General features: G+C 47.2%; 1 long non-coding RNA gene across 1 annotated transcript; it reads right to left on the bottom strand.

Moving 5' to 3' along the window:
- Positions 1-469: 469 nt before the first annotated feature.
- On the bottom strand, positions 470-22501 carry LOC143930275 (uncharacterized). The gene is made up of 3 exons (XR_013262745.1): positions 22331-22501; positions 18885-19625; positions 470-795 (listed from the first exon to the last, which is right to left on the bottom strand). It is a non-coding gene; the product is annotated as an uncharacterized LOC143930275 (long non-coding RNA).
- Between the last annotated feature and the right edge of the window lie 1148 nt (positions 22502-23649).

Genomic DNA, 23649 nt, shown 5'->3' on the forward strand with positions numbered 1-23649 from the left:
TACTGGGGGGAATCCAAGGCTCCAGATATCAGTAACCAGGGCTTTTTTTCAGAGAATGGGTGCTGGTATTGGACCCCCAGCAACAGTAGACCCCTATGGAAAAAAAAGACCCCCCCCACAAGCAACAACAGATCTCCCAGCAGCCAGCATCAGGAGCAGTGGTGGCTGGTACTCAATAATTTTTTTGTTTTTTTTGGGGGGGGGGCAAACAAACCTGGCCCCCTCACTTGCACTACCCCCTGGCGTTTTCTCACACTAACCCCTCCCCCCCCCCCGCGCTCAATAGATCGATCAGGAAGGCAGCAAATCCACTCGCACTACCCCCAGTGCTTGATCAGCAATCCACTCCAAAGACTCCCTGGCCATTCAGGTCTCAGGACCCGCTTCCTGATTGGCCGGGAGGAAAAGCAGGAATACACTAGTGAATATTAATTCGCTAATGTCACATAAGTGGGTGGACTCCCTGCGCCCCGAGCCCACCCTTTTTGAAGCCAAGGAGCAGGTGTGCAGACCCAAGAATTGTGGGAACCCCTAATAGGCACAGTAGGTGTGGAAATATAGAAACTCATCACATGGAGGGAACCCCTTGTAACAGGCAAAGAGGAAAAAGTTGGGGATGAGTATTGGCCCTGCTCACCTCCTGGGCTCTGTGTGCCCATCTGTAGATAGATTCCAGATGGGTGGCAGAGTCAGCACCCTCATGTGTCTCCCCAGCGCTCCAGTAAGTTTTCCGGCCACCTTCGCTTATTATTGTAGAAGATTTGAACTTTCATCATCTCAGGATCCTCCCAGCATCTGCAACCAGAGCAGAGACTATGGTCAGTGGAGGATGGAAAGTGTGCAGAGGCCACAAGACTTCACCTATATAGTACACAGCCAGTGGTTCTAGGTGGAAATATCATTATTATTATATAGACCAGATGAAGTTCCAGTTCTAGATGGGTGGAATGATGACTCTCTCTTCCTTCAGCTTAGTTTTTCTCTAACCCCAACCTTACACCAGACCTTATCCAAGCTTCACCCATACATTGCTTTATAATCCTAGTCCTAACACTAAAGTAGACTCTAAACCCAACCAAAACACATCTGTGGCCATAACTATAACTTTAGTCCTGACCCCTAACCCAATGCTAAAGCCAAATCCAAGCCTTCAAACCAGCCTAACCTTAACCATAGCCTCAAACCCTGCTCTAACCATAAACTTACCCTAGACCCAAGCTTTGTTCTCACCATAAAAGTTTAGCCTTAACCCTAGTCCTAACCCTAGCCAGAACCCTTGCTCCAACTATTAACCTAACTCTAGCTCTTACCCAAGACCCAAGCCTTGTTCTAGCCATAAGCTTTACTTTAACTATAGTCCAAGCTCTATCTTAAGCCCTGTGATTTATTCTAACCTTAATCTTGGGCCTTCCAGAACCTTAACTTTAGTACTAACTGCATGTCCAGCTCTATTTCTTACCATTACTCTTGTCCTTAATTCTAACACTAAAACCATCCCTATTGTTCTGGCCTTGTACACGTTTACTAGTGTGTAACTTGACATACAGCTAAACCCTCCTATTCTGCAATAAGCCAGACTGGATGTCATTTTGAAAGTGTATTAACAAAAACAAAACAGGGTGGGTGAAACTATTAGGGAAAAAAAAACAAACGAGAAATACATACAATCAATGTAAGAACATACAGTAAACACAATGAATAGTTAGGCTATAGATGGCGACAGTTCAAGCCTACCAGCGCTGCTGCGTTTAGGGGGTGCAAACAGATGCAACTTTTAGTCCAACTTTTGCTCTGATAGCTGGTTCCTTCTCTCTGAGTGTCTGAGATGGAATCTGAGCTCCCAGTGTGCACCTGTTTCCTTTCCATAGACTGAAGGATAATGGGAACTTTTATTAAAAGGCAAATAGTGAAAAAAGGGTTTGTCCGAATGCAATGCAAATTCAGCCATACATGAAAGTATGGCTGAAATCACATCTCACAGACATCGCATGTGATTTGCACTGCAGTGTGGCACAAATCACATGTGATCTCGCACAGCGCACCAGTGTGAACTCAGCCTTAATGTAATCAAAGTCACTGAGTGGAGCCTATGATAGAAGTTACAGGTTTTTTACAGCCAAATATATTAGGCATTGAAGCTGACCCTATCCAGGGGATCACTGTCGCCAATCTGGATCAGTCTGAGCAATGGACACTCCACCCCCACCTCTTCCCCGTTGTCAGTTAACCTAGAATATCTCTGGTAGACTCTTCATTAAAATGGGAACTGTAGACGCTCTTGTACTGAACCTTCAACACCTCCAGTCCTCAGCTTCTCTTCTCATTATTATCACTCTGTTTGGGTGGGTCCAGCCTTAGCTCAGATCACACAGTCTACAATGGCTCATGTGGTCCTGAACACACCCAGAGACTTCTCTGCTGCTCACTGGCCTTTGGGTTACAGGAATGGGATTTGGAATGTTAGCTGATCTGTCAGACTGGGAAACTAAAACTAAAAATTTGCTTTGTCAATGTCTCAGTTTCTTTTTTTTTTTTAAGAATCATCAGCTCCATCTAGTGGCCATGATGCAGCATTTTTCTTAAATACCTCAATCAGCAAAATACTGCATTATGACCACTAGATGGAGCTGATGATTATAGAAAATACGCATTAGACACAATATGTGACAGTTGTGTGAATGTTTGAGGCATTCGCAGAGCAGTTTTTTTTTATATATAGAGGCCTTATAATCTACAGACAAGTAGCTATTTATGTGGTTTATAACTGGCGTTTGTGTTTGGGGGGGGGGGGGGGGGTCATGGGGTGTTTTTATTTAGATTCTGTGATGGAAAGATCCATGAGAATGTTCCTGGCTGGTCATGCGTATTCCAGTCCGATCATCAGCACCAGAATACAAAGATCCAAGAAGAGTAATTTGCACCAATTTAGCCCATTCATCCCCTTCAGGCTGCGGTGATAGTTGGCGACTCTACGTGCAGGAACAATGAACAGAACATCTCCACAGATATCCAGGAAACGGTCATGGAATGAAAACGGATCGCTTACATCAGAGAGGTATTCATCCAGGACAGAAGGGAGCACAGCAGAGCTCAATCCCTACAAATTATAGCAATAATTTATAATCAGAGCAGTGATGTCACAGAAGGAAAATATGAAACTGTAACCCTCATAATGTGCATTAGAAGCTGCAGCAAGTCTTCAGGTGTAAAATGCCTATATGATCTATGGACCGTTGGTGGTATCTATACTAAAAGATCTGCATAAGTGGAGAAGCCACACTTTGAAGTGGTTTGGCAGGGTAAATGCGCTTAAAATGAGTGTAATTCCCAGGCTCATCTATGTTTTACATACCGTACCCATAACACTCCCACAGATATTCTTTAACTAGTTGCTGACCGCCGGCCGTCAAATGACGGCCAGGCGGCACACCTATTGTGGCAGGAGGCCCCTCTGGGGACACAAATGTAAGGAAGGGGCCCTCTGGGTACACTAATGTAAGGAAGGGGCCTTCTGGGGACACTAATGTAAAAGAGGGGCTCTCTGGGGACACTAATGTAAGGAAAGGGCCCTCTGGGGACACAAATGTAAGGACGGGGCCCTCTGGGGACACTAATGGGGACACTGATCTAAGACGGGGCCCTCTGGGGACACTAATGGGGACACTGATCTAAGAGGGGGCCCTCTGGGGACACTGACCTAAGAGGGGGCCCTCTGGGGACACTGATCTAAGAGGGAGGCCCTCTGGGGACACTGATGTAAGGAAGGGGCCCTCTGGGGACACTGATGTAAAAGGGGGGCTCTCTGGGGACACTAATGTAAGGACAGGGCCCTCTGGGGAAAAATGATGTAAGAGGGGGCCCTCTGGGGACACCAATGTAAGGACAGGGCCCTCTGGGGACACTAATGTAAGAGGAGGCCCTCTGGGGACACGAATGTAAGGAAAGGGCCCTCTGGGGACACTAATGTAAGGAAGGGGCCTTCTGGGGACACTAAAGTAAGGAAGGGGCCCTCTGAGGACACTAATGTAAGGAGGGGGCCCTCTGGGGACACTAATGTAAGGACGGGGCCCTCTGGGGACACTAATGTAAGAGGAGGCCCTCTGGGGACACTAATGTAAGGAAAGGGCCCTCTGGGGACACTAATGTAAGGAGGGGGCCCTCTGGGGACACTAATGTCTTACATCAGTGTCCCCAGAGGGCCCCCTCCTTACATTAGTGTTCCCAGAGAGCCCCCCCCTTTTACAATAGTGTTACCAGAGGGCCCCTTCCTAACATTAGTGTCCTCAGAGGGCCCCTTCTTACATCAGTGTCCCCAGAGGGCCCTGTCCTTACATCAGTGTCCCCAGAGGGCACCGTTTATACATTAGTGTCCCCAGAGGGCCCCTTCCTAACATTAGTGTCCTCAGAGGGCCCCCTCTTACATCAGTGTCCCCAGAGGGCCCTGTCCTTACATCAGTGTCCCCAGAGGGCACCGTTTATACATTAGTGTCCCCAGAGGGCCCCGTCTTACATCAGTGTCCCCAGAGGGCCCCGTCCTTACATAAGGTGAGAGCACATCGAATACCTAATGAGTTTAGGAAATAAGGTGAAGTTCAAAGTGAATTTCTACACCTAAGTGGAGCACCCCTTTCAGAAGATTTGAGGATATTATTAAACCCAAAGGCTGGTGGGCTTAGGCCACCATAGCAGTGGCGGACTAAGTGGGGGGCGGGCCGCCCCGGGTGCCACACATTGGGGGGGTGTCAGGTCAGCGCCCTCCCCCTCCGCAACTGAAGAGGAGACAGCGCCGTGGGTTCGCAGCCCACACAGAGAGAGCCCGAGGCACTGGCAGTGGGCAGCATTGCAGGAGGGAGGTGCAAGCAGCACCCGAGTGGAGTGACACCACCGGCTCAGTGATCTGGGACCCTGCGCAACAATCCCCTTCTCTCTGTGGTCAAGTCTCGCTTTTCTGATCAGTCTCGGCAGCGGCTGTCACTCACAGCCGAGCAGAGTGAAGCCGCCTCCCCCTCCTGCATGCACAGAACTGTGTAGACGTAAAGGAGGAGGGGGAGACGGCTTCACTCTGCTCGGCTGTGAGTGACAGCCGCTGCCGAGACTGATCAGAACGGCGCAACGCGAGTCACGCGACCACAGAGAGAAGGGGATTTTTTTGCGCCGGGTCCCGGATCACTGAGCCGACAGGTGTCACTCCACTCGGGTGCTGCTCGCACCTCCCCCCTGCAATGTCACTGCCTTGGGCTCTTCATGTGTGTTCATTTACATTATGGATCTGTGGGGGGGGGCTGTATTGTTAGGGGGTTCTTTGCAGTAGGAGGGGTCCTGCACTGTAGGGGGGTCTGTGCACTGTCGGGGGGGGTCTGCACTGTAGGGGGGGTCTGTACAGTAGGAGGGGTCCTGCACTGTAGGGGGGTCTGTACTATAGGGGGAGGGGTCTGTACAGTAGGGGAAGATTTGCCACTGTAGGGGGGTTCTTTACTGTAGGGGGGTATGCACTGTGGGGGCGGTCTGCACTGTGGGGGTGGTCTGCACTGTGGGGGGGTCTGCACTGTAGGAGGGGTCCTGTACTGTAGGGGGGGGGTCCTGCACTGTAGGGGGGTCTGTACTATAGGGGGTCTGCACTATAGGGGGGAGGGGTCTTTACAGTAGGGGAAGATTTGGCACTGTAGGGGGGTCTGCAGTGTAGGGGGGTATGCACTGTAGGGGGGAGGGGTCTGTACTGTAGGGGAGGATTCTGCACTGTAGGCGGGTCTGTACTGTAGTGGAGGGGCCTGCACTGTAAGGGGGTCTGTACTGTAGGGGAGTTCTTACTGTAGGGGGGAGAGGTCTGTACTGTAGGGGGGTCTGCACTGTAGGGTGGAGGGGTCTGTACTGTTTCATAGTTTCATAGTTAGTTAGGTTGAATAAAGACACCAGTCCATCCAGTTCAACCTGAGTGAATGTCCACAATTATCCCTATCCCCGTACATTGCACACTCACATCGGTCCCTACCCTCAAGGAGCCCACAATCCAAGGTCCCCATTCATATACTAGGGCCAATTTTGGACAGAAGCCAATTAACCTACCTGCATGTCTTTGGAGTGTGGGAGGAAACCAGAGTACCCGGAGGAAACCCACGCAGGCACAGGGAGAACATGCAAACTCCAGGCAGGTAGTGTCATGGTTGGGATTTGAACCAGCGACCCTTCTTACAGCTAGGTGAGAGTGCTAACCACTACACCACTGTGCTGCCCTACTGTAGGAGGGTCTGCACTGTAGGGGAGGATTCTGTACTGTAGGGGGGTCTGTACTGTAGGGGGTTCTACACTGTATATGGGGGGGCCTGTACGGTAGGGAGGGGGGTCTGCACTGTAGGGGGTCTGTGTAACATGCAGGGGGTCCAGAGCTGTGAGGGGCTGTGTAATGTAAAGGGGTACAGAGGTGCAGGTTGCTGTGTAATGTAAAGGGGTCCAGAGGTACAAGGGCTGTGTGATGTAAAGGGGTCCAGAGGTTCAGGGTGCTGTCTAATGTAAAGGGGTCCAGAGGTGCAGGGAGCTGTGTATTGTAAAGGGGACCAGAGGTACAAGGGCTGTGTAATGTAAAGGGGTCAGGAGGTTCGGGGCACTGTGTTATGTAAAGGGATCCAGAGGTACAAGGGCTGTGTAATGTAAAGGGGTCCAGAGGTGCAGGATGCTGTGTAATGTAAAGAGGTCCTTAGGTGCAAGGTCCTGTGTAATGTAAAGGGGTCCAGAGGTGCAGGGTGCTGTGTAATGTAAAGGGGTCCAGAGGTGCAGGGTGCTGTGTAATGTAAAGGGGTCCAGAGGTGCAGGGTGTTGTGTAATGTAAAGGGGTCCAGAGGTGCAGGGTGTTGTGTAATGTAAAGGGGTCCAGAGGTGCAGGGTGCTGTGTAATGTAAAGGGGTCCAGAGGTGCAGGGTGCTGTGTAATGTAAAGAGGTCCAGAGGTGCAGGGTGATGTGTAATGTAAAGGGATCCAGAGGTGCAGTTGTGGAGAGGGGGGTACACAGTAGTGACAAAAAGATTTTGAAGGATGCAGAGGGCACAGTGGGGTGTTTTTACATTTTAAGGTGGGGGGGTGCCAGATATAGGATCCGCCCTGGGTGCCAAATGATCTAGGTACGCCCCTGCACCATAGACAGATTGAATTTTCTGCTGAACCAGCAGAATTTTGTGTGACTTCAGTACAACCAGTGTCTCTATTTTTTTTTTTTTTTGGCGATCACGGCTGGCTGCTATAGCTGCCAGCAGTGATCACTGTATTCTAATGGCTGAAAAGCTTTCACCCTCCCCCCCCCCCCCCCCCCAGAGTGACCCCTTCAAATTACAGGCAATGTGGAGCATTCTCTCTCTCCCTTTGTGCAGGCAGTGTCAAGCGGTGCCTCTCTCTCTCTGTGCAGGCAGTGTCAAGCGGTCTCTCTCTCTCTCTGTGCGGGCAGTGTCAAGCGGTCTCTCTCTCCCTTTGTGCAGGCAGTGTCAAGCGGTCTCTCGCTCTCTCTCTGTGCAGGCAGTGTCAAGCGGTCTCTCTCTCTCTCTCTGTGCAGGCAGTGTCAAGCGGTCTCCCTCTGTGCAGGCAGTGTCAAGCAGTCTCTCTCTCTCTCTCTCAGTGCAGGCAGTGTCAAGCGGTCTCTCTCTCTCTCTCTGCAGGCAGTGTCAAGCGGTCTCTCTCTCTCTCTCTCTCTCTGTGCAGGCAGTGTCAAACGGTCTCCCCTCTGTGCAGGCAGTGTCAAGCGGTCTCTCTCTCTCTCTGTGCAGGCAGTGTCAAGCGGTCTCTCTCTCTCTCTGTGCAGGCAGTGTCAAGCGGTCTCTCTCTCTCTCTGCGCAGGCAGTGTCAAGCGGTCTCCCTGTGCAGGCAGTGTCAAGCAGGCTCTCTCTCTGTGCAGGCAGTGTCAAACGGTCTCCCTCTGTCCCTCTGTGCAGGCAGTGTCAAGCGGTCTCTCTCTCTCTCTGCAGGCAGTGTCAAGCGGTCTCTCTCTCTCTCTGTGCAAGCAGTGTCAAACAGTCTCCCTCTGTCCCTCTGTGCAAGCAGTGTCAAACAGTCTCCCTCTGTCCCTCTGTGCAGGCAGTGTCAAGCGGTCTCTCTCTCTCAACAGATCACCTGCCACGAGTCGGGTGATCTGTTGATTCGCCACACAGAGCACTAATCAGAAATGGCCAGATCCTTTGGCCCCCTCCCCCTAAGGAGGGAAGGAATACCTCCATACACCTAATTTGTGTGGATAGAGGAATCAGTTTTTTCCATTCAATCCACAAATCATATGTATTGAAAGAGTTTTTTTATTTTTATAAATATTGTGCTAAGGTTTATACATGTCTGTGAGAGTCTTACTTGTGGCACAGCATTCTAATGCCCCGTACACACGAGCGGATTTTCCGTTGGAAAAAACTTGGATGGTTTTTCCGATGGAATTCCGCTCAAGCGTGGCTTGCATACACACGGTCACACAAACGTTCTCTGAACGTTCGACCGTCAAGAACGCGGTGACGTACAACACTACGATGAGCCGAGAAAATTAAGTTCAATGCTTCAAATTGTTCTGAGCATGCGTAGGAATTTTGCGCTTCAGAATTTGTAAAGACGATCGGAATCTCTGATTGGAACTTTTTCCGAAAGCAAAATAGAGAACCTGCTCTCAATCTTTTGCTGGCTGGAATACTGGCAGCAAATGTCCAATGGAGCATACACACGGTCGGAATTTCTGACCAAAAGCTCACATCCGACTTTTGCTGGAAGAATTTCTGATCGTGTTTATGGGGCTTAAGCATATTTTATGGGTACAAGAATGTTTGGGATTGGCTTGCAGAAAAGGTGGCAACCCTACCTGTGAACCCCCATCCATAGAATGATCTGAAATGGTGATCTGATAAACCCTCAGGTAAATACGAGCCATTGGATACCATTAGTAACAAAGTCGCAAACGCCGGGTCTATTCTAGATGAAGAATCAAATACCGGAGACAGATAGGAATAACACCTGTCAATGGGATGGGATGGTTCCACCTCCAGATTTGGGATTGGGAGTCCTCTGTGCATTAGAATAGAAGTATCAAGGGTATAATCTAAACTATTGTTGAAATCTCCCGCTATCAATAATTTACATGGGGAATGAGGTGCCAGTTTTTCCAGTAGGTCATATAGAATGACACTGGAACAAAGAGAAGGGATGTAAGTATTTACCAGGGCTAAATGATATGGATGAACCTCTATAATCACTACCACATATTGTCCCCCCAGGGTCAGTAAAAACCACATCTATGGAGCACAGTAAGGACTTATGTCGTAAGATCGTAACGCCTCTTCCGTAAGAGGAGAACTATGACTTGTTGGAACCAAGGATGTCGCGAAGCGAGTATCTTGTTGCCCATCAGATGCATCTCCTGTAATGACGCAATGTGAGGGTGTTGAGACTAAATATTGCAACACCAGGGCTCTTTTAAATCTAGAATTTAGACCCCTGACGTTCCAGGAGATAATGTTAAGTTTTGATATCATAAGTGTAATTCCAAAAGATACCACTAGATGGGAACCTGGTTATACAAATGGATCCCAGAGCCATACAGAGCCATACATAGTCACTTATGCCGCGTACACACGATTGGAATTCTCATCGTAAAAAGCTCTGATGGTTTTCCCGATGGAATTCCGCTCAAGCTGTCTTACACACGGTCACACCAAATTCCAATCGTTTATAACGCGGTGACATACAACACGTACGACGGGACTAGAAAAAGGAAAAAAGGAAGTTCAATAGCCAGTAGCCAATAGCTTCTGTCTTGTAGTTGAATCTGAGCATGCGTGATTTTTGGCGTGTCAGAATTGCATACACACGATCGGAATTACCGATAGAAAGTTTTTTCCATTGGAAAAATTGAGAACATGCTATCAATTTTTGGCTGGCGGAAATTTGGACAGCTAAATTTCCAATGGAGCATACACACGGTCGCATTTTCCGATGAAAAGCCCTCATCGGTCTTTTTCTGTCCGGAATTCCGATCGTGTGTACGCGGCATTACAGTGCTGAAACACATATATAAAACAAGCTTATGAAGCTGCATTCACGCCTGAGCATAGCGTCTTTGAGCATTCTTCCAGTGGTTTTCCTGGCAATTTTGGAACGTTTTTATGTGCGACTTGCACAGGTTTTTGAGCTTTGCCATTTTGTTATTAGCCAATAGAGAAAACTATCATCTGTTGCATCATTTGTTGCTAGGTATTTAAGCTTTTCCCTTAGCTTTTATTCATTTTTTTAATTATTATTAGTACTCCTAAAAATGCAGAAACTGATACCTTTGTGGTGCGATTTCAGCCCATGCAAAATGGGATGAAATCTCACTGCAAAGAATCGCATGTGATTTCCCCCCACCGCTCCTGTGTGTGAACGCAGTATAGAAAGGGAAAGCACCCTCTAGTGCAGCAATGGGCAGTTTATTAAAAATATTATAACAACTTACATTAAACACTTGCCTATGGGCAAGGGAACTTTCACCCCCTTCCTGCCCAGGCCATTATTCAGCTTTCAGCGCTGTTGCAATTTGAATGACAATTGCGTGGTCATGCAACACTGTACCCAAAGAATGTTTAATAATTTTGTTCACACAAATAGAGCTTTCTTTTTGGTGGTATTTAATCACTCCTGGGTTTTTTATTTTTTCCTTAAAAAAATAAATAAATAAAAAGACCAAAAATTTTGAAAAAAAAAAGTCACTGTCGTTTTATTTAATTTTTTGGTAAAAAAAAAGAAAATAGAACGAAAATTTGGGAAAAAAAGTTTTTCTTAGTTTCTGTTAGTAAATTTTTTAAATTCGTAATTTTTCTCCTTCACTGATGGGAGATGATGAGGCTGCATTGATAGGGGGCACTGATTAGGTGGCCCTGATGAGGAGGCACTAATATGCCACACAGATAGGTGGCACTAATATGCCACACTGGTAGGTGGCACCGATGGACACGTATAGGCGGCACTGATGGGCACTAAAAGGCAGCTGTGACTGGCATTACTAAAGTCTTCTGTCTTCAGCGTCACAGGAGTGCACTTACTTTTGCTCTCCTCTGACCTAGAATCAGCTGACAGCAGAATAAAGCCCGCTGTCAGCTGACATTACAGTGCCACTACAGGCACTGGAAGTATACTGACAATATTGTCTGGATCCCACCCAGCTGCCTGATTGACAGTTGCCCCAGCTCTCATCACACGGCCAAAAGCCAAAGTCAGCTCCTCCCACCTCTTCTTCAACCCTACGCTCCAGTGAGTGTGGAAGGGGGAGCGTGGAGAGCATTGGCTGATAGTCACTGCTCTCTGCTCCTAGAACTGTGCGATCAGTGTTAATTTGATTGCTCATTGCGTGGTCTAGAGCCGGGTGGGGGACAGCTATATCATAGAGATTGTGTTTTTTTTGTTTTGTTTTTTACAACCCCAGACTTCTTCTTTAGGCTGGGTTCACACTGCTGCGATGCGGGAATGCTGCGAATCCACTGCGGGTTCCTGCATCGCATGCCTCCCGGCGGCAGTTCACACTGCCCTATGCGAACTGCTGTGAAAAGTCAGTGAAAAGTTAATGACACCTCCAAATCAGTTCGCATATCGCAATGCGATCTGCAAACTCGGACAGGAATCGGATCGCATGGTGTGAACACCCATGCGATCCGATTCTGCTGCGGACCAAAAAAAAGGTTCTGTATGAGTTTGGGCCGGATGCAATGCAAATTCAGACTATCTGTATGGCTGAAATCGCATCGCACAGAGATCACATGTGATTTGCACTGCAGTGCGGTGCGAATCACATCCGATCTCGTACACCGCAGCAGTGTGAACCCAGCCTAAGGGACAGTGTACCTGTTCAGTGATGCATATTTTATTTTGATGATACGTGTACATTGCTCGATCAGCTGAGGGAAGGGGGGCATGAACTAAGAGGATATCTTGACAACGTTTTCATTTTATATATATTACTCATTCTATAAAGTAACAACTTTGTCAGAAAAAATTAAAAGGTGAACCTCCAACATCCTCCCCACTGCACTTACCTCAATGGCTGATTAGCTTTTAGCACCCCACAGTCGGTGTAGAAGTCCAGGTATTATAAATCCCAACTTTTGTCCCCCTTCTTTAGGTAGAGTTTCTGGGAAGGATCTCAGCAATACAGAAATACAGTATCTTACAAAAGTGAGTACACCTCTCACATTTTTGTAAATATTTTATTCTATCTTGTCATGTGACAACACTAAATAAATGACACTTTGCTACAATGTAAAGTTGTGAGTGTACAGCTTGTATAACGGTGTAAATGTGTTGTCCCCTCAACAAACAGCCATTAATGTCTAAACCGCTGGCAACAAAAGTGAGTACACCCGTAAGTGAAATGTCCAAATTGGGCCCAAAGTGTCAATATTTTGTGTAGCCACCATTGTGTAGTCTACCCTCGCGGCCCAGGTTCCAGCGGGGGGGGGGGTTGCCGCCCCACCCGCCTCTCCCGGCGTCCATGCCGGGAGTGGGGGAGGCAGTCCATCCATCCATCCTCCACCACCCACGGCTCCCTTTGGATAGCATGCCGCCCGCTTCTCCCGGCGCTCATGCCGGGGGGAGGGGGTGTGTCCGTTGTTCCAGGTGCATGGCATCACTCTCCCTGCCTGCCCACTCCCCATGCTTCCCTCTCCACGAGGGAGCCGGCCGGCCGCCTCCTCTCTCCCCAGGCTCTTGTTTGCTCCACGTGGTGGCCCCCAGCGATTCTCCAGTGTGAGTGTGTGGGGGGGGGCTGATCGGCCGCCGCCGGCTCTGCGGCAGTGACAGAGGATCTCAGTCCACCAGGTTGCTGCTTTTACTTGTTCTTTTATTCTTTGATCGGTGATTCTATCACGTTCTGCTTCTGTCATAGCATTCTGCCAGCGTTTCTGTCATAGCGTTTTGTCCACCATTTTCTGTCATAGCGTTGTGCCAACATTTCTGTCATAGCGTTCTGCCAGCGTTTTCTGTCATAGCGTTCTTCCAGCGTTCTGTCATAAGCGTTCTGCCAGCATTCTGTCACACCGTTCAGCCAGCTTTTCTGTCATAGCGTTCGGCCAAGTGTTCTGTCATAGCATTCTGCCAACGTTTCGGTCATAGTGTTCTGCCAACGTTCTGTCATAGAGTTCTGACAGCGTTTCTGTCATAGTGTTCTGACAGCGTTTCTGTCATAGCGTTCTGCCAGCGTTTCTGTCATAGCGTTCTGCCAGCGTTTCTGTCATAGCGTTCTGCCAGCGTTTCTGTCATAGCATTCTGCCAGCGTTTCTGTGATAGTGTTCCTCCAGCGTTCTGTCACAGTGTTCAGTCCAGCATTTCTGTCACAGCCTTCTGTCCAGCATTTGTGTCATATTGTTCTGCCCAGCATTTGTGTCATAGCGTTCTGTCCAGCATTTCTGTCACAGCGTTCTGTCCAGCATTTCTGTCACAGCGTTCTGTCCAGCATTTCTGTCACAGCGTTCTGTCCAGCATTTTCTGTCATAGCATTCGGTCCAGCATTTCTGTCATAGCGTTCTGTCCAGCATTTTCTGTCATAGCGTTCGGTCCAGCATTTCTGTCATAGCGTTCTGTCCAGCTTCTTCTGTCATAGCATTCTGTCCAGCATTTCTGTCACAGCGTTCTGTCCAGCATTTCTGTCACAGCGTTCTGTCCAGCATTTTCTGTCATAGCGTTCGGTCCAGCATTTCTGTCATAGCGTTCTGTCCAGCATTTTCTGTCATAGCGTTCGGTCCAGCATTTCTGTCATGGCGTTCTGTCCAGCTTCTTCTGTCATAGCGTTCTGTCCAGCATTTCTGTCTTAAGCGTTCTGTCCAGCATTTCTGTCACAAGCGTTCGGTCCAGCATTTCTGTCAAAGCATTCGGGCCAGCATTTCTGTCATAGCGTTCAGGCCAGCCTTTTTTCTGTCATATCGTTCGGTCCAGCATTTTTCTGTTATAGTGTTTGGTCCAGCATTTCAGTCATAGCGTTCTGTCCAGCAGTTTTTTCGCATTTCCTGCCCCAGCATTTCTGTCTTAGTGTCCTGCCCAGCATTTCTGGCTCAGCGTTCAGTCTCAGCATTTGTTGTCATAGCGTTTCTGCTCCAGCATTTCTGTCATGACATTGCTGCCTCCGTGTTTCTGCCCCAGGATTTTCTGTCACTGCATTTCTGCCTCAACGTTCAGTTTCAGCGTGTTTTGTCATTTGCGTTTCTGCTCGGTTTCTGGCATGGCATTTCTGCCTCAGCGTTCTGTCATAGCATTTTCTGCCTCAGTGTTTCTGCCAGGATTTCTGTAATTTCATTTCTGCTTCAGCGTTTTGTCATTGCGTTCTGCCCCTGGATTTCTGTTTAGTTTCTGCCTCAGCATTCAGTTTCAGCGTTTCTGTCATGGTGTTGCCTTCTGTCATGGCGTTGCCTTCTGTCATAGCATTGTCTTCTATCATGGCGTTTCTGCACCAGGATTTATGTCATTTAATTTCTGCCTCAGCATTCAGTTTCAGCATTTCTGTCACAACGTTCATCATAGGGTGTCCTTGCATTTCTGGGCCAGCTTTTCTGTCATAATTTTTTTTTTCTCCAGCCTCAGTGTTCAGACCCAGCATTTCTCAGAGTGGCATTGTTCACTCATGGCATACTACGGTACCTGTTTTCATATTTAGGTAGGCAGAGGGGCGTTGTTGTTCTCATGTCTGGTTGTCTGTCTTTCCTCTAGTTGTGTTCTCAGGTTGGGCTGTCTGACCAGATAGGCCATGGCACACCTCAGGCCTTGTTTCTTAGGTATATCGCATTTCCCACTTCAAGACTCCGATTACAAGTGTGAAGGCTGGCTGGAGGGGGAATTCAACTTAAAGAGGTTGTAAAGGCTCAAGGTTTATAACCTTCATGCATTATACATATGAAGGTAAAAAACATTCTGTGTGCAGCAGCCCCCTCCAATACCCACCTGAGCCCCATCTCGATCCAACGATGTGCTTGAGAACAGTAGCTCTCCTGGGTCTCTTCCTCCTCATTGGCTGAAACAGCATGGCTCCCACTATTTTCAATCACAGATAGTGAGCCAATGAGAAGAGAGCAGGGGTGGAGCCGAGCAGTGCTCTTTGTGTGAATTGGCACACAGAGCAGCAGCTCGTGAGTGAGCCTGTACGGGTGCCCCTATAGCAAGCTGCTAGCTATGGGAGGGGCCAGGAGCACCGGCAGGGTACCCGAGAAGAGGAGGATCAGGCTGCTCTCCTCAAAACCACTGCACAGAGCATATAAGTATGACAAGTATGTTATTTAAAAAAATGCCTTAATATCACTTTAAATATAACTTGCCTATGCAGTAGGGATGTGCTGTGGTGCAGTGGACAAAGTGACCTTCCATGGATGGTCATTGGAGTCATGCGTTCAAATCCGACCAACCCCACCTACAATGCATATAACGAAAAATTACATAAATAATCTTCGAATCAGCCTTTCAAGGTGGTATATGGTTCCGCCTCTACCTATCTGCTACCAGCACTTGTTTCCAAGGCTGCTCTGTCCCAGGGGATGCTTTTCATACATGGTGGACATGTCCTATGCTCTCTAGGTTTTGCACAAAGGTTCTTAAACTCTTACATTGCTGACTCACCCCTTTCCTAGAAACCTGTGATATGTCCTGTTACACTTATGCTCCATACACACGAGCGGATTTTCCGTTGGAAAAATCTTGGATGGTTTTTCCGTCGGAATTCAGCTCAAGCTTGGCTGGCATACACACGGTCACACAAAAGTTCTCTGAACTTTCGACCGTCAAGAACGCGGTGACGTACAACACTACGACGAGCCGAGAAAATTAAGTTCAATGCTTCTGAGCATGCGTCAAATTGTTTCCGAGCATGCGTAGGAATTTTGCGTGTCCGATCTGAACTTTTTCCGACCTAAAAATAGAGAACCTGCTCTCAATCTTTTGCTGGCTCGAATTCTGCCAGCAAAAGTCCGATGGAGCATACACGCGGTCAGAATTTCTGACCAAAAGCTCACATCTGACTTTTGCTGGCAGAATTTCTGATCATGTGTGTGGGCTTAAAAGCTTCCAGGCCTCATGAGATCTCAATTTAAATTGACAATGTATGTTTTGCTAGTGGCAATACAAGCCAAAACAAGAACCTGGAAACAGCAGTTTGTACCCTTTACAGTCTGCTGCCGTTAAGACACTCTTTTCATTAATAAAATAACTCGATTTCTCCTAGACATGCATAAGAATTTTTTTTAAAACGTGGACCCCATGGATACAACATTGCCACCCTTCTATGTGTAAAGCAAGTCATGCACTGTTATGGACACTGAGGCCATGTAGGGTGTCCCTGACGTCCCTTCCTCTTCACTTCATCTTTTACTCTCTCATTTTCCTTGGCCCCCATATCGTGGAGGCTCCTTTCCATACATTTTCTTGCTATTCCACATAGGAGACTTAATTTCCATATCAACCCTATGAGGACCTTCTAGTCTGTTACTGGTCCTCAGTTTATATTCTGATATATAATGCTGATCATTATTGTATTGCTAGCATGTACTCCAGTATACTTATTGCTTTTTCTTTTTTTTCTTTATTTGTATTTTTCAACAAGACATAAAGGAGATGACATTCTCAACAAAAGATAGATATAGTACAATATATATACATTGGCAGATCTAATGCTCTTCATCTGACATATCCAGCTATCAAAATTTAAAGTGGTTGTATAACCAAATTGGGGACTTTTACCTACATGAAAGCCTATAATAAGGCTTACCCGTAGGTAAAAAAAATATCTCCTAAATCTGTATGGTTTAGGGGATATTCCCCTCGCAATGCGTCGCTAACTGCAGTGGCGCACGTCCACAGGGGATTCCCGGCTGGAAGCCCGGCAGACGCCGGACCCTGCCGGAGAGAAATCTCCCGCGCGCATGCGCGGGAGTGACGATATCGAGGCTCCGGCCACTCACAGCGCCAGAGCCATGATACCCGGAAGAAACGCAGAGGGAATATGTCAGCTCCCTCGGCATGGATTGGGACAGATGTCAGAGCCTCGTTCTAAGGTAAGTATTTCATAATGAGCTAGTATGCGGTGCATACTAGCTCATTATGCCTTTTGCTTTGCAGGTGAGCAAAAAAAAAAATCAGCGGGTATACAACCTTTAAACAGAAAATACAGTTGAAAGAGCCAAAAAAACAAGCAGCCTATGGTACATAATTGAACACCTGGAACGAGTTGAGAACCCTCCTGGATGTGACAAGAAACAGGAAAATTCAGTAATCAAGTACCGTACTTGTGCGCTACTATATAATGAAAGAAAGTGAAGATCGCAATAAAAGAACAGCTGCAACCATTTAAAGTGAATTCAAACACTAAAGTGAAAATAGTAATAGGGTGTGAAGGGTGCGCTTATTCTAATAACCTTGTATGTCAAAACATGCCATACAGCAAAAAAAAAAACAATTATAACCTTAGTGAAATCAGATAAATAAAAATCACCAAAAAAATCTAAAATAATCTAAAATATATGCGCAGCGTGCTTGAAGTAATCAGATGAATAATCCTTTCAAGGTGGGGCTAGAAAAAACTAAATAGTTATCTGCAGTTCAAGTGGCTAAAAAGACAAAATGCACACCATACTTGGAATAATAAGATGATTAATCCTTCCAAAAAAAAAGGGAATATTAGCAACCCGCAGCTTGTTGAGTCCTCCGAATCCGGAGAGGAGCACGGCTCTCATCTCCCGGCCATCCGCCGATCCTACCGCTGCCTCCTCGGCCGCCTCCTTCGCGGCTTCCTTCTCTATCATCTGCTCGGTCTCCTCGGCTTTCTCCGGCCACTCCTTGGCCATGGCTGCGGGCACGGCTCCCCGCTCTTCACTGGGATGCTCGGCTGCTGCTGCGGCTCCGGGCGATGCTCCTCTCTGCTACCGTAATGCGCAGTGTACGGGCGCCATGCCCAGCTCTGGGCCAATGCCAAGCGGCCTCTGCTGCGCTCCTACTCCACACACACAGCGCAGCAGCCTGCAAGGGTTGCTGGATGTAAATATTAGGTCTATAGGCTGAGTGGGCTCATCTCCATCTGTCCTCATCTCCATCATCCTCACCATCTCTATCTGTCCTCATCTCCATCATCCTCACCATCTCCATTTGTCCTCATCTCCATCATCCTCACCATCTCCATCTGTCCTCATCTCCATCATCCTCACCATCTCCATCTGTCCTCATCTCCATCATCCTTACCATCTCCATCTGTCCTCATCTCCATCATCCTCACTATCCCCATCTGTCCTCATCTCCATCATCCTCACCATCCCCATCCTCACCATCTCCATCTGTCCTCATCTCCCACATCTTCACCATCTCCATCTGTCCTCATCTCCATCTGCCCTCATCTCCATCATCCTCACCATCCCCATCTGTCCTCATCTCCATCATCCTCACCATCTCCATCTGTCCTCATCGCCATCATCCTCACCATCTCCATCTGTCCTCATCTCCATCTGCCCTCATCTCCATCATCCCATCAACTGTCCTCATATCCATGTGTCCTCATCTCCATCTGTCCTCATCTCCATCATCCCAACATCTCCATCTGTCCTCATCTCCATCCTCCCATCAACTGTCCTCATCTCCATCATCCCAACATCTCCATCTGTCCTCATCTCCATCCTCCCATCAACTGTCCTCATCTCCATCTGTCCTCATCTCCATCATCCCAACATCTCCATCTGTCCTCATCTCCATCTGTCCTCATCTCCATCATCCTCATCTGTATCATCCCAACATCTCCATCTGTCCGTTAGCACAACAAGATGATGCTGGTGCCAGCCCAATCTTGGGTGCATTATAAATTATCAATACAACATAGTTGGAAAGATAAGTGGGGTTTCGTTACCTTGAAATTGGGGGGAGGGGGGGCAAAGAGGAGTACTTACAACTCTTGTAGCTAGAAGCAGAATTCTCTGTAGCTCTCTTTTTCGATATTGAGTGACGAATGGATTGCCAAACAGCTTCTCGAGTCATGCATTCACACTTCTTGGCTAGGGAGAACTGGTTAGCTAAGGAAGGATGACAGCTGACCGATTTGCAACCCACATTGCTTGTGACGCACTGAGCGTCCGTCTGACTTAGAGCCTGTAGGTGTTGTGCTGTGACTTGACAATTCTAATGACAGCGTTTTAGCGGCTTCTTCAACACGCTGGGGCGTTTCACTTGTCAAGTCTATAATTTCTTTATAAGCAACCTTAGGCGTGGAGCTGTCTGCAATCTTTAACTTAGCTGTGTGTGGCCATTGTTTTCAGGGGTGATAGAATCAAGAGGTTGTGTGATGGTCACTGAAGGAGGAGACTGGCACAGTTGGGACAATAGTTTCTGGATTCTCTTTTTTCACTAAGCCCAGTGCAATCATCTCTTCACATCGCTGTTCTGCACTACGGCGTTCTACAGCACAGATCTTCACCTGCAAGATGCGATCATTGGATGCATTAGCAAGATCTTGCAGTGGTTTCTCCAATACTGGCATGCATGCTGTGCTGGCTTGTTTCCATTGCCGGGTCATTCTCTTGGGCTGGTCAGCATCTTCCTGAATAGATTCATTAAGTGGTTTATTAATTTGTTTGGTGGAGAGCCTGCACATAGATGAGCTCCAGCTGCCATTGCCTAGTCTCCTGCATATCCTGCAAAAAACAACTATTGCTTTGATCTGTGCATGCGATACAAATATTCAATTATAATAAAACATTTTTAGATATGTCCGATTTAAAAAAAAAAATGCAATAAGCACGTCCTAGTCTGCGGGAGATGGTTCCTCAGTGCTTTGTCCTACCAATGCTCATCCCAGGTCAGCAAGCACTTTTACCATTATGTCAAAATAAATGAAGACATTACGCCACCCATCATTTGCACAGAAAGACTTTGGAAAACCAGCAGTGGAGGCTTTTTCTTCCTGAACTAAAAGCCAAAGCCCTGCATTAAAGCGATTCTAAAAAGGTTGCGATAAAAAAAAAAAAAAGAAAAGCAGGGAGCAGATATCTGTCAAATTCAGGAATTTGCTCCCACTTCCGGGCATAAATTGCTGCACTTTCTGCTGCAAACTGCGCCATGTCCTGCCCTTTCCCACCCCCCACCACTGTCTTCTGGGAGACACAGGTCCCAGAAGACAGCAGGGACCATTTAGAACGTGCAACGCGACTCAAGCACGCGCAGTAGGGAGCCAGGAGTGAAGCCGCCAACTTATTTTTTTTCCCTAGGTGGAACTCCGCTTTAAGCATAGTACAGAGGATCTCTATAAAAACTGAGCTTCACTAAGACACTATTTTCTGAGCTGGGTATAGAGCTTTAAAAGTGAATTTACCAGGTGACCGCATTTCTAGTGCCAAAATAAAGAAACCCAGGGATAACTGTAAAAGCTTGTAAACCCTTACCTATGCTAAAGAACTAAATTCTTGCTGCTGTAAGGGAGACTGAATATCACCTTCACTAAGCAAAGTATGCCAAGGCACCCCAGCCCTTGCCTCTTCTTGCTACAACACAACTACATCACACGAATGTGTCAATAATGCTCGCATAACTGAAGGTTTAAAGTGGTTGTAACCCTTACAACACACTTTGACCTACAGGTAAGCCTAGATTAAGGCTTACCTGTAGGTCCAAGAAATATCTCCTAAACCTACACGGTTTAGGAGATATTTGCCGAAAGACGGGCACCGCTGTCTACGGCGCATGTGCCATAGACAGCGGCGCGCAGCGCCCGCCAAAGGCGATTTGCAGCGCGTGGAGGCTCCCGTGCGCATTCGCGGGAGTGAAGTCACGCAGCTTCACTGAATGACAGTGGCGAGACCCACCGAGAAGATGGATGCTCCGGACTACAGGGGACAGCGGTGACTTCGCTGGCTCCTGTGTGAGGTAAGTGACACATAATGGACTACTATGCGATGCATAGTAGTCCATTATGCTTTACCTTTGCAGGGAATGAAAGAGGAAGTAAACTCATCAGGGTTTACTTCCTCTTTAAGTGAGCAAGTAGCACACACTGCTTAGACATAAGGTACTTTTTTCTGCTCCTGGGCAACCCTCCAATTCCAGGCCCACACCTTACATAAATTCTTGTGTTTTGTCTGTAGTGATTGATGAGCTCCGTCCACCTCAGATATAATCTCTCTGCTGTTCAAATATCCAATATAAGCACCTTGACTATAAAGGCTTCCACATGTAGGCTGGCGAGACCGGGCTTATTATTAGCACCAGGCTGTAGGTATAGCCTGGGATTTAGGCACTTCCAAGGCTCTAAGAAAACTAGTTGAAGTGAAATCTAAGTGCCATCTCCACAAGGTGCCCGCATATGTGTCAGTATTATTAGTTAGAAGGACCTAAAGTGTTCACTATATCATTGTAAAGCAAAGCTGTTGTGGCACTTTAGAGCTGGTTATAAGTAGCACAGTGAGGCAAAGATAAACAGAAAGAGTTGTGTATAAATGATCCAATAGTATTATCACTGCTGCAGCAGTTCCCTGCGCCCACTCGGGTCCCTATTTTCATCTGGCACAATAGAGATTCCTTTCTTTCTGTGTCTCTTCTGAGACGGTGTCTTTGGCATCAGTTGTGGCTCAGCAGGGAAGTGACTGTTGGCAAAGTAGACAGCTGGAAATATTATGCAGACAATAAAGCCACTGATTGCAACAACCTGCACAAATCAGGAAAATCGAGACACAAAAATCACGTTTATTGAACGGACATGTGGAAAAGGGACGGGACTGTTGCTGTACAGAAGAGAAGTGCGTTTTGCAGGACATTTCCATCAGTGTTTGAATTACAATGAAGATGGAGACAACTTGGCCATAATAAAAACATTTGCAGCTTGAGAGGTTATGTGATAAGTTGCTGATCTGCTATACTCACTTGCTGAACATCTTCCTGGCTGCCTCCTCTCTCTCCATCACACATACCATGTGCTTGCTGTCCAGATGCCACACAAAATCTTCTGTTTTGTGGGCACATACTGGCAGAAGACGTCACACAACTGCGCAATTGTAACTTATAGTAACGCAGAGCCGTATCGCAAAAAATGGCCTGGTCATGGGGGGTAAATCTCCTGGGGCTGAAGAGGTTAATCTTGGTTTCATGTTCTGTTCTATGACTGAGGATCATTTTTAATGACATTCTTGTAATGATAAGGTATAGATCTACATGGATGGGAGAAGCTTTATTCTGGAGAAAGACAGACAGTGCAGAGCATAGAATTCGTCTCTTATCACACAGAACAATCTAGTAGTGTGACCTCCATGTGTTATAATGAGCCCTGAGAGAGGAGAGAGGGGGGCTGTGTGAGGAGCACAGAGGGAAGGTCTGTGGTAAGTTGTCCCCTCTCCCTCCTTCTACGTACCCACTGAGAAATATATTCTTCTTCCTCCCTCCAGTCATGTGACAAGGGCATAGAATGAGTGAGAACGGGCACAGCCTTCCCTCACTGCACAGCGGCGCTCTCTATTTCCACCTGCAGGCTGGAGGGAGAAGAAAGCCGAATTCTCTCTCCAGCTATCTGTCTTCTGTCAGTACATTGGGGCTGAGCGGTGCACACAGCCTGCGCATGCCCTGTGCGGCGAGGGGGCTGGTTTACTCTGATTGGCGGAGGGGGCGGGGACTCGCTGATTGGCGGAGGGGACAGTGGGATAACGATTATACCAGGCAATCGCCAGCCGACCGGCGCCATTTTCTTCTGTGTTTCCAAGGCTCTGGTCACAGAAGAGGAACAGCGCCATACAGCGGAATTTTTGGAGATTACAGGCACAGCTTTTTCATCGGAGTTATAGTAAGTGTCATTTACCAGTGATGTCACCTTAGTAGTTGTTAGGTCGCCCGACTTCTCCTTGTGGCCTAGGCTCTTGGAGATGGCTCAGTGGAAGTCCTCGCCGGCGAGATAACCAATGACTCATACACAATTGTGATGCTGAAATGGTTACAATCTTTAATTCTGGTTTTGCCGTTTTATACTATTTTTACAAGACTCTGCCCCAATTTTGGGGACCAATCAAAATTATACACATTAATATTCATTAGCACATTATTAATGTCTTGTGACCTCAATCTTAACCTCTGTATTTCAAAGCTTATTCCAGTTCAATGACTTCATACTTTCTGTTACCGTCTGCTGACCATGACGTGCCAGCCACAACTTCCTAAAAACCAAGTCTAGCCTTTCCATACCCAGTAACAGTGTACAGAGAGGAAAACCACAAACAGATGCGTCCTGAAACAAAGACATTTTTACAGAAATAGATAGACATGATCATGAGATAATTCAGTATTAAGCAATACTATCATGAGATAGATTTTCTAAATTGTATCAAGTTAAAGTTTTTCTAAATTACTTAAGCAGATTAGCAATCCTGTATTGATTTGTATTGTATTGATATTAGCAATATATCTCCAGGGTAAAAGCAATAATCAGAATCAACAATCAATAACGCAATGTATTATGGAATCTCCTTACAATCCTCCCTTTGACCATTCGATATTATCGAAATGGTCATTCTCTACCCATTTCGTTAGGCCTCATGGATTCATATCCTCCGGCCTCATGTTCCTGACTCTCGTACCATACAGTGGGATCTCTGGAAATGGAAGTCAGCTTCTGGAGCATGGCTTCTACCCACGATTTGAAAACTGAGGGGCTTGTTGGGACTTTTTTCTTATGACATTGGC

Source organism: Lithobates pipiens, unplaced genomic scaffold, assembly GCF_037356315.1.
Source record: "Lithobates pipiens isolate NorthernLeopardFrog02 unplaced genomic scaffold, aLitPip1_a1.2 Scaffold_10, whole genome shotgun sequence".
In the NCBI taxonomy this organism is placed as follows: Eukaryota; Metazoa; Chordata; class Amphibia; order Anura; family Ranidae; genus Lithobates; species Lithobates pipiens.